The sequence below is a fragment of the Staurois parvus genome, unplaced genomic scaffold, assembly GCF_062004578.1.
Source record: "Staurois parvus isolate SC_StPar_1 unplaced genomic scaffold, SC_StPar_1.0 ptg000598l, whole genome shotgun sequence".
Lineage (NCBI taxonomy): Eukaryota > Metazoa > Chordata > Amphibia > Anura > Ranidae > Staurois > Staurois parvus.
In genome coordinates, this window is record NW_028318394.1 from 1,932,607 (window position 1) to 1,950,389 (window position 17,783).

At 38.6% G+C, this 17,783-nt stretch overlaps 1 pseudogene; it reads right to left on the reverse strand.

Moving 5' to 3' along the window:
- Positions 1–13,647: 13,647 nt before the first annotated feature.
- LOC149449869 (uncharacterized) lies at positions 13,648–17,670 on the reverse strand (annotated as a pseudogene).
- Between the last annotated feature and the right edge of the window lie 113 nt (positions 17,671–17,783).

A 17,783-nucleotide genomic window follows, 5' to 3' on the forward strand; every position in this document is an offset into this window, starting at 1 on the left:
TAAATAGTCTATTTCTGACAGTTCTGGGACATTCACTCCATACAGCTGTTTCAACCGCTGTATGGAGGGAATGTCATGGAACTGTCAGAAATAGACTATTTCTGACAGTTCTGGGACTGTCCTTCCATACAGCGGTTGAAACATTGTATGTATTTGTTTCCATAAATGGATCCATTTATGGAAACAAATACATACAATGTTTCAACCGCTGTATGGAAGGACAGTCCCAGAACTGTCATTAATAGTCTATTTCTGACAGTTCCATGACATTCCCTCCATACAGCGGTTTCCGGCAAAAAGTGTATGTGCAGAGTTCCTCTATTCTGCAGATACACTTAGAGGAGCTCTGCAGATACACTTAGAGGAGCTCTGCACATACACTTTTTGCCGGCTTGGAATTATTCTTATTTTCATCCTACTTCTTCTTCTTCTTCTTCTTCTTCTTCTTCTTCTTCTTCTTCTTCTTCTTCTTCATCCTCATCCTCATCCTCTTCTTCTTCTTCTGAGGATGAGGATGAGGATGAAGAAGAAGAAGAAGAAGAAGAAGTAGGATGAAAATAAGATTAATTCCAAGCCGGCAAAAAGTGTATGTGCAGAGCTCCTCTAAGTGTATCTGCAGAATAGAGGAACTCTGCACATACACTTTTTGCCGGCTTGCAATTATTCTTATTTTCATCCTACTTCTTCTTCCTCTTCTTCATCCTCTTCTTCTTCTTCTGAGGATGAGGATAAAGAAGAAGAAGAAGAAGAAGAAGTAGGATGAAAATAAGATTAATTCCAAACAGGCAAAAAGTGTATGTGCAGAGCTCCTCTAAGTGTATCTGCAGAATAGAGGAACTCTGCACATACACTTTTTGCCGGCTTGGAATTATTCTTATTTTCATCCTACTGCTTCTTCTTCTTCTTCATCCTCATCCTCATCCTCAGAAGAAGAGGATGAGGATGAGGATGAAGAAGAAGAAGAAGAAGAAGAAGAAGTAGGATGAAAAGAAGAATAATTCCAAGCCGGCAAAAAGTGTATGTGCAGAGTTCCTCTATTTCTGACAGTTCTCTTACAGCTGCTTCACATGTACAGCGGTTGAAACATCTGTATCCTAAATGGAAACTAATAGATACAAATTGTATCTATTAGTTTCCATTTAGGATACAGATGTTTCAACCGCTGTACATGTGAAGAAGCTGTGAGAGAACTGTCAGAAATAGAGGAACTCTGCACATACACTTTTTGCCGGCTTGGAATTATTCTTCTTTTCATCCTACTTCTTCTTCTTCTTCTTCATCCTCATCCTCATCCTCTTCTTCTGAGGATGAAGATGAAGAAGAAGAAGAAGTAGGATGAAAAGAAGAATAATTCCAAGCCGGCAAAAAGTGTATGTGCAGAGTTCCTCTATTCTGCAGATACACTTAGAGGAGCTCTGCAGATACACTTAGAGGAGCTCTGCACATACACTTTTTGCCGGCTTGGAATTATTCTTATTTTCATCCTACTTCTTCTTCTTCTTCTTCTTCTTCTTCATCCTCATCCTCATCCTCTTCTTCTTCTTCTGAGGATGAGGATGAGGATGAAGAAGAAGAAGAAGAAGAAGAAGTAGGATGAAAATAAGATTAATTCCAAGCCGGCAAAAAGTGTATGTGCAGAGCTCCTCTAAGTGTATCTGCAGAATAGAGGAACTCTGCACATACACTTTTTGCCGGCTTGCAATTATTCTTATTTTCATCCTACTTCTTCTTCCTCTTCTTCATCCTCTTCTTCTTCTTCTGAGGATGAGGATAAAGAAGAAGAAGAAGAAGAAGAAGTAGGATGAAAATAAGATTAATTCCAAACAGGCAAAAAGTGTATGTGCAGAGCTCCTCTAAGTGTATCTGCAGAATAGAGGAACTCTGCACATACACTTTTTGCCGGCTTGGAATTATTCTTATTTTCATCCTACTGCTTCTTCTTCTTCTTCATCCTCATCCTCATCCTCAGAAGAAGAGGATGAGGATGAGGATGAAGAAGAAGAAGAAGAAGAAGAAGAAGTAGGATGAAAAGAAGAATAATTCCAAGCCGGCAAAAAGTGTATGTGCAGAGTTCCTCTATTTCTGACAGTTCTCTCACAGCTGCTTCACATGTACAGCGGTTGAAACATCTGTATCCTAAATGGAAACTAATAGATACAAATTGTATCTATTAGTTTCCATTTAGGATACAGATGTTTCAACCGCTGTACATGTGAAGAAGCTGTGAGAGAACTGTCAGAAATAGAGGAACTCTGCACATACACTTTTTGCCGGCTTGGAATTATTCTTCTTTTCATCCTACTTCTTCTTCTTCTTCTTCATCCTCATCCTCATCCTCTTCTTCTGAGGATGAAGATGAAGAAGAAGAAGAAGTAGGATGAAAAGAAGAATAATTCCAAGCCGGCAAAAAGTGTATGTGCAGAGTTCCTCTATTTCTGACAGTTCTCTCACAGCTTCTTCACATGAACAGTGGTTGAAACATCTGTATCCTAAATGTAAACTAATAGATACAATGTTTCAACCGCTAAACATGTGTTCCTTCTGTCAGAGAACTGTCAGAAATAGCGGAGCTCACTGCAGGGACACTTTTGCCGGCTGATCGGGAAATGTTCGATTCGCGCACCCGAAGTAGGCAAAATTTCGGTTTCGCCGCGAATCGAATATTTCCTGAAATTCGACTCGAATTCCGGTTCGCCTGGTTCGATTCGCTCATCTCTACTGGTGACCTACCATACCAGCTCTGCATATCACTACTGTTCCTAAATCGGAGGCTCATCAGTCTTTCAAAGTCTCCAGCTGCAAGAGCTGCAAACAACATCTGCTCTTGTCCCCCTTGTCCCTAGACACCCTCTGTTCCACCTCCAGTGGGGTCAGGGCTAGTGACACAAGTGACCCCGACCTCGTCATTTCAGTCTCCAATCAGGTACGTGACAGACATTCACTAATTGACACATGCAATTGTTCTATAAGACATTCAAGAAATGATGAGCCTTGAGCCCAATGATAATAATATCTCCCTGCCTAGCCACCATTTCCAGCTGTGAGAGGAGATTGGTTTCCTCTTCATCCTTAAGGTTAGGGGGCCTTTACCATACAGACACTATTAATTTCCCTTTTTTTTCTCTTTGAAGCTCCACCCACAAGGATTCCACCTTCTCACTTGTCCCGTTATCAATATCATCCCTTGTGTTCACTAGCAAATCAGTCTACTGTATAAGCGCATATTATTTTCTCCATGCATGCACTAGGACTGCAATAGGATTCTGCCAGTAGGTACTCTAGTTATCCTACCAACACTGACCACAGTAGCACCCTCTGATCCTTGCTCACTATCTATCTATCTATCTATCTATCTATCTATCTATCTATCTATCTATCTATCGTTTCCTGTAACCTTGCCCCATCCTCATTGGATGAGTTGTTCCCTTGTCCGCCAAGGTAGTCACTCTGCTCCAGTAATGCCACTCTCTGACTGATATCCTTAACAACACACAAATAGGTGTATTTATTGGAGTGTGTCAGCTAGGATTGGCTTCTCTAATGCTTTTTCTTCTACCCCATATAACTGTCACCCATCTACCCTCCTCTGATTTCTGAACCTCCATCTCATCTCCCCCCTCTATGCTTGACCCTGCCAGCACCTGATGGGTATGGTTCAAACTCTCTTTCAGGTTGACAATGCCTCCTTAGATTTAGATTCTTATTTTCCAAGCAAACAACTTGCTTACATTCTTCTTCCAGCAGTACTCACCCTCGAATGGTTGTTCAAGGAATGAATACATGGTGCAGGATGTGCTTGAAGTCGCATCAGCATTTCTACTGGACATGTTACCTACTAACATAATGCAAGTAGGAATTATATAAGTTATTGCTAATCTAACTTTATTCTATTCTAAGCACTAGTTTCTCCCTAACTGTGTCCTCTCTTTTTGCTCCCACTCACTGATCACACAATCCTCAGTGTAATCTCATTCCTGTTCCTGCTCACTAATCACACAGCCCTCAACATCATCTCCTCCCCAATCCTGCTAACTGATAATATAGTCCCCATCGTCCTCTCCTTCCTACTCACTGGCTGCATGGCCCCTAGTACTCTCTCATCCTGTTCCTGTTCACCATCCACACATCCCCCAGCATCCTCTTTGCTTCCTCTTGCTCATTGATCACACTGACTTCAATGTAGTGTTCTAGCTCACTGATCGCTCATCCCTTCGTCCTTAGTACTCACAGTACTCAATTAAAGCTATAATATTACTTATACCAGTTGTTAAATTTAGCAACATATACATTATACTGAAGCATTTAGATTTTAATATCCTTAATTTATAAATATGCCCTTTGTTTATGGTCATTCTCCAAAAAAAGCCTTGAAACCAGAACCAAAACATATTTTTTTAAAAGAGACCAACAACCACTGTATTTTTCTCATAACTGGTATGTTTTAAAAATGATAAAGATAGAATACCCTTGTGTATGAAGAACAAGATTGGAGGTGTTGTTTTATCTTGAATAAAATGTTAAAAATAAATAACACTGCTGTCAATATCTTACTTGTGTCATGCTGAGTGGGTAAAGGGCCCATGGGTATTATTAAAGACATGAAGAAAACAAGATAAAACAGCTGCATGATGTGGCGAGTGCAACTATAATTCCATGGCATGAAAGTTGTACTTGTGTGCCTTTCTGAGGAGAAGGGCTGTCTATTTACAATTTCAGAGTTAAGTAAAGGGTTAAGTTCTATAAAAAAAAAAAAACACTGCAAAATTCTAACCTTGTTTTTACATACAATAAAAATCCTGTTATGCTCCCTTTGGTTTCAGGCTCAGTGATCTGCAATAACTTTTGGTACACTTTGCTGGTTCCACTTTAGTAACTTTAACTATGGCTATGCAGTCATTTGAAACTATTATTTTCTACAGTGACATATTAAATATAGTAATCTGGTTGTTCTTAGGTTTCTTAATCCCAGACTTTAAAAACAGAATTTGCTTTTTTTGTGTAATTTGGACAAAAATCTTTCCATAAAATAAAGTGCATTTAGCATTACTTATATTTACTTTTAACACCCCCCCCCTTCCCCCCAGTGTAGACAAATGCCTTCTGCTGGGTGCCCCCATCTTGGATATGATGTCAGCAGTCCCTGCAGACTCAGATCAATCAATTTACACTCTCTAGTATTTACCTGTACTCCATCACTGGACAGTTAAAAGTTTATTTAGGGATGTGAAGCGAGAAGAAGAAGATGTAGGCCAGCACAGAGGGTGATTAGACACTCCTAGAAGAGGACAGGGCTGTAATGTGCAAGAGGGGGTAGTCATTTTTTTCTTGCAAGTAAATATAAAATAATTAATGGAAAAAAAAAAACACTTCACTAAGCATTTAAATTGTTTGATTTCTCTATGATTTTACTTTCAATTTTTAAATTTGGTGATGCAATTTCATTAAAGGTACAACCCATTCTGAACTGAATGCCTTGAAATATATCAGGGAGCACAACTTTCATGTTATAGGCTTTACTTTTCTCTTCAGGCATAGCTGTAGAACATCAGTATTGGCCACTCTTTTTTTGTCAATAATATGTTAATGTGGGAACCTTTTTTGCACATCCGGTTTGTATTGTAGAAGGGATATTTATTACTTGCACTAAGTCTGTCAGTGGAAAAAGTTTTTCATTTCAATCAATCATTTTAACATTGAAGACCTTAACTGTGCAAATCACAAATACATTTCTAGTATCTGACAAAGTTAAAATAATATTAAAAAAGTCCCAAACAAATAGAGCACTGGCATTTTTGCACTAATTGGGACTAGTAATAACGGGGTGCTCCATTTGACAGTGATTGTGTGCCTCACATGGACTCACACTCACCCTATGTCGATGACAAACTATCACTAGTGTGGTCAACAATGCTTGTGGGGCATACCCCTATGCAAGTGCTTCATTCAATTGTCCAGGAGATATACAGCATGAAAAGATGAATTCTCTCTTTAAAAAAATAGGAGGAAGGAGTATCCAAAAGCGTAAAACTATATATTTTATAAAATGTATCAAATATTTTTATTGGATAAATCAAAGAGTTACACTCATACATTTAGTAATGGTGCCAGTAGGACCTGCACCCAGTATCTTCAGCTTGTGTGCAGGGCAAGATGGCATCTGTCCACATCCGATACAGGAAACAAGGTTGCGTTCCACCGCCTGGATAAAACGTGACCTGAAGTTACGCCAGTAAGCTTTAACTCATTTCAACCTGATTGGTTGTCCTCAGGAAGCCTGGTTTCTGCCATCTTTGTTACTGGTTTGTATACCCTTAGGGCTTTAACCCTTTGGTTACAATTTCAGTAGACCAGATTTTAACCTGCTGAATATACTTGCTCAAGTTACATTCATAAATAAAGTTGCCAGCCCATCTTTTTCCCTCATAACTGCTGACATATATTTAACCTATATTGTTGATATTTTAATACATAATTACTCAGTATTACATAATTTATGCATAGCTTCCTATAATCATGAATATTCATAAGCAGGCTCTGATGTGGCATTGTCCTGAATCTGCTGCCATCTTGTGGTGTACAATATTATGACGCTCACCAATTCTATGAAAGTATTCATAACACCTATTATAAAATAAGCTACACATAGCAAATAATATAAATTAAAAAAATATATATTAAAAAATGTAACTACTTATCAACCTAATATTTATGTTGGTTGTAAAATAACTGCATTAGAAACAAATTATTGATCTAGCACCAATTTAATAGTCTGCAATAAAACAATTCAGGTCTACATTGAAGTTTAGCAGTATCAAATGTCATAAATCCACTTGGTTTCATTTTTTGAGATCTCTTTTGTTAAATTAGATCCTCACCAATGTCTTTCCATCGTATCAATGGCATAAAAGGATAAATAGCTGGGATCTTTATTATGCACCATCCTGAAGTGGTTCGACACATTGTGTTTTTGTATCCCTCTCGATTATTTGTTATATGTTCACTCATTCTTTTAGTGAGTACACATGTGGTTCTTCCCACAATTGTGTAACTGCAGGTACACTCTAGAATGTATCAAAAAGGAGTAACAGGCACATGGAATACGCAGTCCGCATAGTCTATAGATTGAGTGTGGGGTGAGGAGCTGGCAGGGGAACAAACGGTCTAGGGACACCCAGCAAGCTGTTGCAGAGTAAAGCAAGTGACTCTGGAGTAGATAAAAAGAGAAAAACAGCACCTCTGAGTGTAGACTGTTAAAAGTATTTAACTAGTTGCCAACTGCAGGTAGCCGAATGACGGCTGCACTGCGGCAGGCCAGTTCTGGGAGGCTGTCAAATGACGTCCTCCCAGAACACGCTCTCCTCCGTGCCCCAAGGGGCATGCACCCGGCGATCTCCATGATCGCTCTGTCCGTAGAACATAGCTGATCACGTGATGTGGTAAAAGGCCAATCACATCAGCCTTTTACCACGTGATCAGCTGTGTCCAATGACACGCTGATCACCAGGAAATGCAATTGCTGGTTCTCAGCTGCACTTTCCTCACGCTGTCAGAGCATGAGGAAAGTACTGCCGAGAACCGACAGTTGTCAGAGCAGGGATCGGCACCGTTCATCAGGGCACTGATGATCAGTGCCCTGATGATCAGTGCCCAGCAGTGCCACCCATCAGTTCTGCCCACAAGTGCCCAGCAGTGCTGCCCACCTGTGCCACCCACCTTGCCCAGCAGTGCCACCCACATTTTCAAAGCAGTGCCACCCACATTTGCCCAGCAGTGCCCACCAGTGCTACCCACCAATGCCCATCAGTGCAGCCCAGCAGTGCCACCAGTCAGTGCCACCAGTCAATGCCCAGCAGTGCTGCCTATGAGTGCTGACTATCAGTATACATCATCAGTGCCAGCTCATCAGTGCCACCTATCAGCGCTGCCTATCAGTGATGCCTATCTGTGCCACCTCATTACTGCTACCTATCAGTGCAGCCTATCAGTGCTACATATCAGTGCCCATCAGTGCTGCCTATCAGTGCCCATCAGTGCTGCCTAATCAACGCACATCAGAGAAGGAGAAAAATTACCTTTTTGCAAAATTTTATGATAAAAACAAATAAACTTTTTTTTTTCAAATGTTTTGCTCTTTTGTTGTTTATAGCGCAAAAAGTAAAACACCCAGTGGCAAGTAAATACCACCAAAAGAAAGCTCTATTTATGAGAAAAAAATGATAAAATTTTCATATGGGTATAAGGTTGCATGACCACATAATTGTCATTCAAAGTGCGACAGCGCTGAAAGCTGAAAATTGGCCTGGTAAGGAAGAGGAAATAATTGCCCGATAGGTAAATGGTTAATGGTGTACATGATTAAAACCACTCACACTCAGATGATAAAGGTAAAGCTCATAAGGGGGTTAACAATGCACAATGCCACATGTTGATCTGGACCAGCAAACAGGAGTGTCAGCTGGACATCAGGGAGCTCTGGAAAGATGTTAGAGGAGCCTGTGGTGTAAGCCTGGAAAGTCTGTTGGGACTTCAGCTGGACAGCAGGGAGCACTGAAACACTGAGAGATGGAGCCTGGAAGGGAAAGCCTGTGAATTTTCTCTGCACTCTGGAGCAGTGGCAATGGCATGTGACGTCATAAGCATGTGACGTGTTTCTGAACATGAGCAGGATCGGAGGACCGGCGCACTCCTTTGTTAAGCATGGGGCTTGACAAAGAATTCGCCATAGGTGTTCAATTTGGTTCAGATCAGGAGACATACTTGGCCACTTAATCACTTTTCACCCTGTTCTTCTTCAGAAATACACCAGCAGCACTCATGCAGCCTCACAAAAGGACACTGACACCACCATGTTCACTGTAGTTGCCATGCAATTTTCTTTGTACTCCTCACTTTTGCAATGCCACACAGTTTTGAAGCCATCAGTTCCAAACACATTTATCTTGGTCTCATCACTCCAGAGTACAGAGTCCCAGTAGTCTTCTTCTTTTATAGCATGGGCCCTGGCAAATTCTAGGTGGGCTTTTTTGTGCATGGGCTTTAGGAGAGGCTTCCTTCATGGACGACACCAATACATGCCATTCCTCTGCAGAGTACACCATATTGTGTCACAGGAAACAATCACCCTAGTTTGGCTTTCTACTTCTTTTGCTAACTGTAGTGAGCTTGCATGGTGATTTTCTTCAACACTTCTCATCACAAGACTCTCCTGTCAAGCTGTTAACTGCCATGGACAGCCTGCATGTTTCTGTGACAGACTGCAGTTCCATCTTTGTTACATTTATGTATCACTTTTGCCACAGTAGTCTGACTGATAAGTAAAGCTTTGCTGGTCTTCTTGTAGCCTTCACCTTTCTTGTGTAAAGAAATTATTTTCTTTATGTAACGCCCTTTTATAATCAACTGTCTGCTGGATACCTGTTTAATGAATAATTAGATTCACCTATAGTTGAATTGTTAAGTTTGTTGTCTAAAACTTAGCTTTGCTCCTAAGACTTTCATTAGGCTGTATTCATTTTTGCAACTTGGTCTTGAATTAATTTGTTAGGAAAAATACTTTGTGTGTGCAAATTAACAAATCTTGTTTGCAATCAAATTAGCTGTAGGAGGTTAGAGGCTGAGAGGGCTGAGAGCTGTCCAGGCACAGCAGACATCCCAGAGTGCTCTCCATGCTGATACTGGACTAAGGAAGACAGGGATGCAAGGGAAGGGTGCTGGCTGCAGGGAAGGTCTTCCCACATTTATTTCACATGGATACCGGTATAAATACTATCTCTGTTTGATCGGGATTGGAGGATAACCATGAGCGCACTTTGACCATTTATAATATAATGGTCCATCAAAATCAGTAAGAGGCATTTGTGTGTCTTTATTTCTGGTGGTGGACACCCTGTGGTGGAAGATATAGCATCTTATGTAGCTAGCCTTTCTCACTGAAGGATCACTCATTATGGACACTTTTTTTTTTATTTACCATTTGGAGTTATGATTATATAAAGTTAATTACTTCTGTATCACTTATGATTGTACACTTTTAACCACTTTTTTAGTTCTTAGTTTAGTTTAATCACTAATTTAGTTTCTATAGCCTTCTAAAAGGCTATTTTATCACTGCTGTCTTTTGGTTTTGTAGTTTCAATTGGTATCACCTATGTTACTTGCATAATGTTAAAGTCCCTCCATTGATTTAGTGGAAACACGCCTTTCTCCACGCTTTGAGTACATAACCTTTTAATAATCTGTAATTATAATGATTTTGTTAATATACATTACTGTTTTAGTGTAACAATTGGTGTATTGTTTATGTGCTGATAAAGTTCTTATCACACATTCAAATTATCCTCTGCTCTGAGTTGTAGGACTTGGCATTGAATACCTTAACTGTACCCATGGCACCACCCTGTGGTTACAATCCTATAATGTTAACCACATGTAGCAGTTCATCTTACAGCACCACATGTGATATATGAGGTTGTGGCTTCCACTAGAGGCAGTACAAAGTGCATGTGTTTATGTACACTTTTTTTTTACATCATGTGCAGGAGTCAAAAGGGAATGTTTAAAATTAGTTGTTTTTTTAAGTTGGGTAAATATGAAATATTGTTAAATAACACTTTCATGACCAGAGATCATAGATGCCTTGATGTTATGACCAAACTTACCAGCATTAGTATGTGCCAGTTAACAATAACTATTTTGCATACTTAAATTATTTTACACATATCTTTAAGAACATAATAAGTTTTCACAAAGATGAACTTATCCTCTAACTGTACTCTAATGCATATTTAGTATTAGTATGGACACCAGTAGCAGCCGTTTCCCCCTATAGCAAGCTCCCTGACAGGAGGGAGGGGCCAGAAGCACTGGCTGGGGACCAGGGAGGAAGGAGATCCAGGCTGCTCTGTGCAAAAGCATTGCACAAATTAGGTAAGTGTAGACATGTTTGTTATTAAAAATAAATAAGCCTTTAGAACCACTTTAATGAACCACCAGATCACTAGTGAGCACTGTAGGTAGTTCAATGAGTGCAATGATTACAGTCTCCTAAAAAAAACCAAAATAATAAATGCACATTTCTTTACCTGCAAAAAAAATGATAGTTAATTGCACCATTGAGTCCAATGAAACCTGTGAATTGTACTGATAAACTTTTAACAATCACTGGTACAGTTCATTCTCTTCTAAAGTTATATAAGTCAGGGTTGTGGGTACAAGAATACATCTAGAATACTAAATATGCATTGGAGTACAGTTAGAGGATAAGTTCACCTTTTGCACACCTTTTGTAAGTGAATACGAGCATTTATTATTTTTGGCTGCAGGACTCTGTAAATCATTGCACCAGCAATCAGCAGATCGCTGGTGCCATGCAGGTCTCCTGAAGATCTCTAAGTATATCTGCTTGCCCGTATGGGATGTTTGTATATGGTGATTCCGTAATATTTTCCTCAGAATTGAGTGATTCCATATTTTTTCCCTCTGCTTGATCTGCAAAAACAGTTGCAATTGTCTACAGTTTTCTTTTTTTTTTTTTTTTTTTTTGCAAGGGTTTCCTAAAGTCAGAAGAATGGAATGTTGATTGGAAATAGTTTTAAGACATGCCTGTGATTGATTTTTTTTCTACACAATTAAACAATTGAATGAACATTTTCCACAAGTTGATATTCCATACTTTTTAGCAGGGGTTGTACACCTTTATTTCTAAATTTATAGTATTGTTAAATTCTGTCTGTAATTCCCCAAGCTGATACATACATTTATACACGGTCAGGATCAGAGGGGTAAACAAGCTCTTGGCAGAGTTCAGGAAACTTAAAATCCCCTTTATTTGTCAGCAAACAGAAAATTGACAGGCTTTGTCTTCAGATTCAGCGCAAGCAACACAGGTATATCTTCCCATCAGTACAACACGGTCTTATATGAATAACTGTCAGTATTCCAGCCACAGCACACATAGTATTTCAAAGTCCCTGAAAGAGGCAAGATCACCCAGCAGTTAAAATCAGACTATGAAGACTTCCAGGATGCATCCAGGTCTCCTCACTGCAGCAAAACTGCCTCCATCAACCAGCCTCTCTGCTCAGCTGGTTAATAAATAGGCCTGAAGGGAAAACCTAAACCTGCCCCAGGTTGACTCTCCCCAACACTAATATTCTAATTCATAGTACACTTCATAAGATACAAGGTATAATTCAACAAATACATAATCCTCTAGGGAATATACCAACATACAAAATACTGAATAAACCAAAAATTAAAGCTACACATCTTTGGAACTTTTTAGGCATTAGACCTAACATAATCAATACATTTTTAACAGATTTCCCGCCACCCTACAGTAGAGGTACTGCTACAGGGCGGCAGGGCTGCACAAAATCACACACAGACATATATATATATGTGATTTGCATTTCCGGGTAGGGACCACGTGCGCCGCCCTTCCCTCGCCACCATTGGTGGCTAGGCATGTTAATCACTAGGTCTTAGCCAGAGATTCCACGTTGCCACCCGGAGATTGCCATTGAAAGCTGACAGGGGAGAGACCTGTATGTAAACAACCCAAGTCTCTCCCTTTTTCTCTGCAGAGAAATACAAAACAGCATGCCTTCCTAGTAAAACAGCACACATAGTAAAACACACACAGCACACAGTCAACCCTTTGATAGCCCAAAAGTCAACCCCTTCCTGTCCAGTGTCATTAGTACAGTGTCAGTGCTTTATCTTCGCACTGATCACTATATTAGTGTTACTGGGGATGTCAGTGGCAGTTAGTCAGTTCCCCCCCAGTGTCAGAATGCTCAATGCAGTCCTGCAATAAGTCACTGATTGCTGCCATTACTAGTATAAAAAAAAAGAAAAAAATTGCAGTATATATACCGCCATTTGTAGACTCTATAGCTTTCACGTAAACCAATTAATGTACATGTATTGGGATTTTTTTTTAGCAAAGACATGTGGCAGAATACATACATACATATGGCCTAATATTATGACAAAATTTTATTTTTTTTAATTTTTTTTATTGGACAGGTTTATTAGCAAAGAGTCAAAAATATTTTTTTGTTTATAAAAATAAAAACACAGAGGTAATCAAATACCACCAAAAGAAAGCTCTATTTGTGGGAAAAAAGTATATACATTTAATTTATGTACAGCTTTGCACAATTGTCATTTAAAGTAATACAGTGCCGTATCGCAAAAAAATGCCTGATCGGGGGGGGGGGGGGAGGAATTCTCTGGAATACAATTGGTTAAAATGCCCTCCTTTTTATTATGTCTTGAATATAAAAACTATTTTACGTCTTTTTAAAAAGCCTTTTTTTGGTTTACTTTAGGTTTAAATTTTGCTTACACGGCCAGGGATTCCATGGGATTGCAGGCTGCATTATTACATAAGTAAAGACAAATACACTTATTTCAGAAGAATAAACATGGACGTGGGACTTTATTAGATAAATAAAATTAATGAATTCATTACATTTTAATTTTTTTACCATCTTAGGTATAACCAAGCAAAAGAACTGCTCAGTTCTTATGCCTCAAACATAAATAAATCAATTAAATATTAAACAACAGTCCCCACCTAGCCAGGACTTATTCAAAACAAGGACTGGCTTACCCCAATACCACAGCCATTTCAATGCAGGATTAAAATCCTGCATTAAAAATATTAAGACCAAGATCAGACAAATGAATATCGTCCTGTTGGAAAAGACCCAGAATACCTTCTTCTAGTTCGAAATGATGAAAGGAAGCACCATTAATGACAGGCATAAATGTTTTAGTGAATCTGTTTATGTGACTCTTAATCTTTAAAAATGGCTTCAGATCAGGAGAAGAATATCAGATCAATTGAGGAACAGTTTCAGAATATACGTAGTATTGGGAAATGCAATCTTAAAATGCTGCAAGTCATGTTTTATCATAAATAACAAATCTATAGTCTTAAGACTTCCTATATCATTCTCCCCTAAATGGATTATTAGAATAAAAGGGGCATTCCATTGTTGAAATAATCTAGACAAATGAAAATAAAGATTAAACCACTGAAGGCCTCTTAGCCCTTTCCAAAAAACCTGACAATGTTCAGGATGCATGCCAAGATTTTCAGAATAACATCATTGGGAAGCTCTCTTATGAGCCTGTTAAATAAAAGAATATCCAACGATCCAAATAAAAGCTTTATTACCTGAAAATTAAAGAGATACGTTAGGGTGGATATATCAATTAAATCTCTGAGAATCTCATCTACCCAACTGTTTTATAATAGAATCCTCAAGGACCAATCCAGCAGCTTCTGTAGCCGAGCCAATTGGAAACGAATAGGACAAGAATTTGAAATCTTGATGACCTAATTTTTAAATACACTTTTTGAAAACAGATTTGAATTGAAAAATTTTGACAAGGGAGTATCCTCGTGGATCAAAAAATGTCATGAAACTGAAGGTCTGAGTAGAAGAAATTCAGAGATCAATTTAACCGGGCAAATGAAAGGATCGGTACAAGCTTGTAGATTGAGCCAATTACTTTTTCCCAATTGGTCAGTTTTAGATTTTCTTATTAAGATATAGACACTAGAGGGGGAAGGAACTACATCACTAGCATACAACCCTGAACCACCTTTTTTATTTGGCACTAGCGCTGATATTCTTAATGCAGCAAAGAGGCCAAAACAGAAGCTGTTTTGAAAAATAAGGCTTCATAAAAAGAAAAACAAACTAGTTGGGTGATAGGCGCCCTATTTCTATTGATATTTTTAGAAAACTTTGCACTATCATTCACCACAAAAGAGGTCTTTTTTTATCCCTTGAGAGCTTGCTTCACAGTGAAGAATCTACTACAAGCATGAAGTTGAAAAAGCGTAAAGAAAAATGAGATTCCTGCTAAGATTTTCACTGTGACTATAACACAAATTTAGCTGCATCAAAGAACGAAAAAAAAGAAAGAAAAAATTGTGTGTTCAGATGGTGAACAGTAGTTAAAACCAAAGTCCCTATTAAAAGCCACTTTTCCCATGCGACTGAATATTCAGTCCTTGTACTAACTGCTATAGAGCTTTTTTCTGCTTCACTTACAAAAGTCATATATCCCATAGGAAGTCCGGGCAAAAAGATCCCTCCAGATCTGCATTTGGAAGCAGCTGCCCAAACTGAGAGATCAGTAAGTGAGGCAAAGCATCTGTGATGTTCTTCAATTTTCCAGGGATATACTTTGCTTTCACCCAAATATGGAATTTAAGGCAAGAAAAACAAAATAACACAGTATTTTGGTTTCAAAATCTGTTTTTGTTATCAAACAGTTCTCTGCAAAAGTTACCCCCTTGTTATCAAACTGAATAATAATGCGCTTATTAGCAAATAAGTGGCCCCAGATCTCAAAGGCCACAATGATAGGGAATAATTCCAAAAGCACAATGCATTTTGTAGCCTATTTAATTATCCAATAATTAGGCCAAATGCCACAGCACCAATGTGTCTTAAAAACTGCTGAAAAACATCTGGAACCTGCAGCATCAGTAAATAAATGTAGAGCAGTGTCAAAAACAAAATTGTCCTGAAAATAGGATCTACCATTGTAGTCATCAAGGAATTCAGACCAAATAATTAGATCTTCTTTAAGGTCTTGAATCAAACGTATATGAGAAAAGGGGTACTTCAAACCAGATGTGGCAAGAGAAGGGTGCTTGGAAAATAATCTCCCTACAGGCAAATGCGAAGAGGCCTAAAAGGGATCGAAGTTCTTTTAGCTAAACTTTTTCCAGCAGAGAAAAATTTAAAATGGTAGAGCTGAGACACTCTAACTTGACTTGAGGTAACCTACATTCCATTAATGAAGTATCGATAGTGATTCTCAAAAATTCAAGAGATGTAGTGGGAAAAAACGTCTTCTCAAATGCCAAAGAAACTACAAAATAGCTAGTTATGTAGAAGAAAAGCTTCAATAAATTACAGACAAAATGAAGAATCTGGAGGACCAAAAAACAAAAAATCGTTTAAGTAATGGATTACATTATCAAAACCAGACTCATAAATGTGAACACATTGTAAAAAAGAAGCAAAAGCTTCAAAACAGGAGCATGATAATGAGCACCCCATGGGCAAACACATATCAAAAAAATATTGGCCCTCAAAATAAAATCCAAGAGAGTTAAAAAATTCAAGTGCAATCGGAAGCAAATGAAAAGTTGATTTTATATGGTACCAGAACCAAATTTTTTTATTTTGTCAATGACATCATCAAAGGTTGAATAACTAACAGATGATAAAGAGCTATCTATTTGGTCATTCAATGAATCCCCCTTAGGAAAGGAAAGGTGGTCAATGAGCCTGAAAGAATTTGGCTCTTTTTTGGCAACAATACCCAAAGGGGATATACAGAAATTTGGAATTCATTTCCTTGTAAATTTTTTCCTTAACAATATGTTTAAATTTCTCAATCAATTTTAAATTATGAACTAATGAACAGCCAGAACCTTCAAAAAAAACCTTTGTAATATCCTTTAAGAAGTAGAGCTGCCTTCTCCTTGTTTGGATATAGGTATGGCCAGTGATACATTCTTTCCGACCTCACAGTAGCGCAGGCCTTTTGGAAAAATATCTTTTTGTGGAAGGCTAGTGTGGACCTCTTAAAACACTTGGAGAGAAAATTAGTGCCAGCATATAAAGAGCACTCATGTTTATATCAGCAAGAGAAATTCCACTTGCATTGAGATGAATCTCAATCTGCATTTAAAAAAGGCATTTGCTATGCCTTTATTGAAATAAAGGCATAGCAAATGCCATTTTTATAGGCAGAAGCAACAGTCAAAATGATCGGCTGTTTTACAGGGTTGACTCGCTGAGGCACAATAAGATTTAGCCACAAACTTACGTCCTTCAGTCCAGAATGTAAGTTAGGGTACACAGATAACTTTTGATGAAAAGGATTGTCATAATAAAAAAAGGCCTAAACCACCAAAGTTACGGTATGCCTCAAGAATTATTTCTAGATGCTGATTAAGCCGCTACATTTATTAGGGAAGTTTTCACCCATAATACTGGAAAAGATGCAAAAGGCATGAAGCCAATTATGGAAAGTTCTAGCGATGGGTCTAAGCCTATTCTCTTCAGACTTGTCATCACTTTTTTTTTCTAATTTAACTTTAAAATATGTAGAAAAAGGTAAAAGAGAAAAAATATCTATATATTCACCTTTCCACATCTTTCCTTTAATAGATATGCAAAGGTCAAAACCTAGAGGGGATACGTCACAAGGAAGGGTTTCTTTAAGACAAGTCTCAGGAATAGATAATGAAGAATTAGCATTAACCATTGGCATAACAGAATTAGATGCTGTAAATAAATTAGACCATACATTAACGAGGGATTCCTGATTAACATTAGTAGTACTGGAAACTGTTTCAATAACCACATTCTTAGAAGCAGATAAAACCTCAGCTATTTTAGATAAAGAGTCAACCAGCTTAGAAAAAGAAGGAACATTGGAATTGTCTTCAGTAATATTAGCTTGCTCACCTGCCAAAGGTAATTGAGATTGCAAAGAGCTGTCAGAAGACATAGCTGCTGTAGTGAGACCTTCATCCAGCAGGGGGTCACCTGGACAATGGAGGTTCTGGTTGCCCAGCAATGGCTTCAGTGGATTGCGAAGGTGGAACGCAGACAGGGGCGGCATGATATGCTCTTGACCGCCCACCGCTTCTTCTAACAGGAGAGGGAGAGAGAGCCTGCCTCCTTTTGTGGCTGCGCCTGCCCAGCTGAGTATCCATCTGTTTTGGCAAGGCCAAA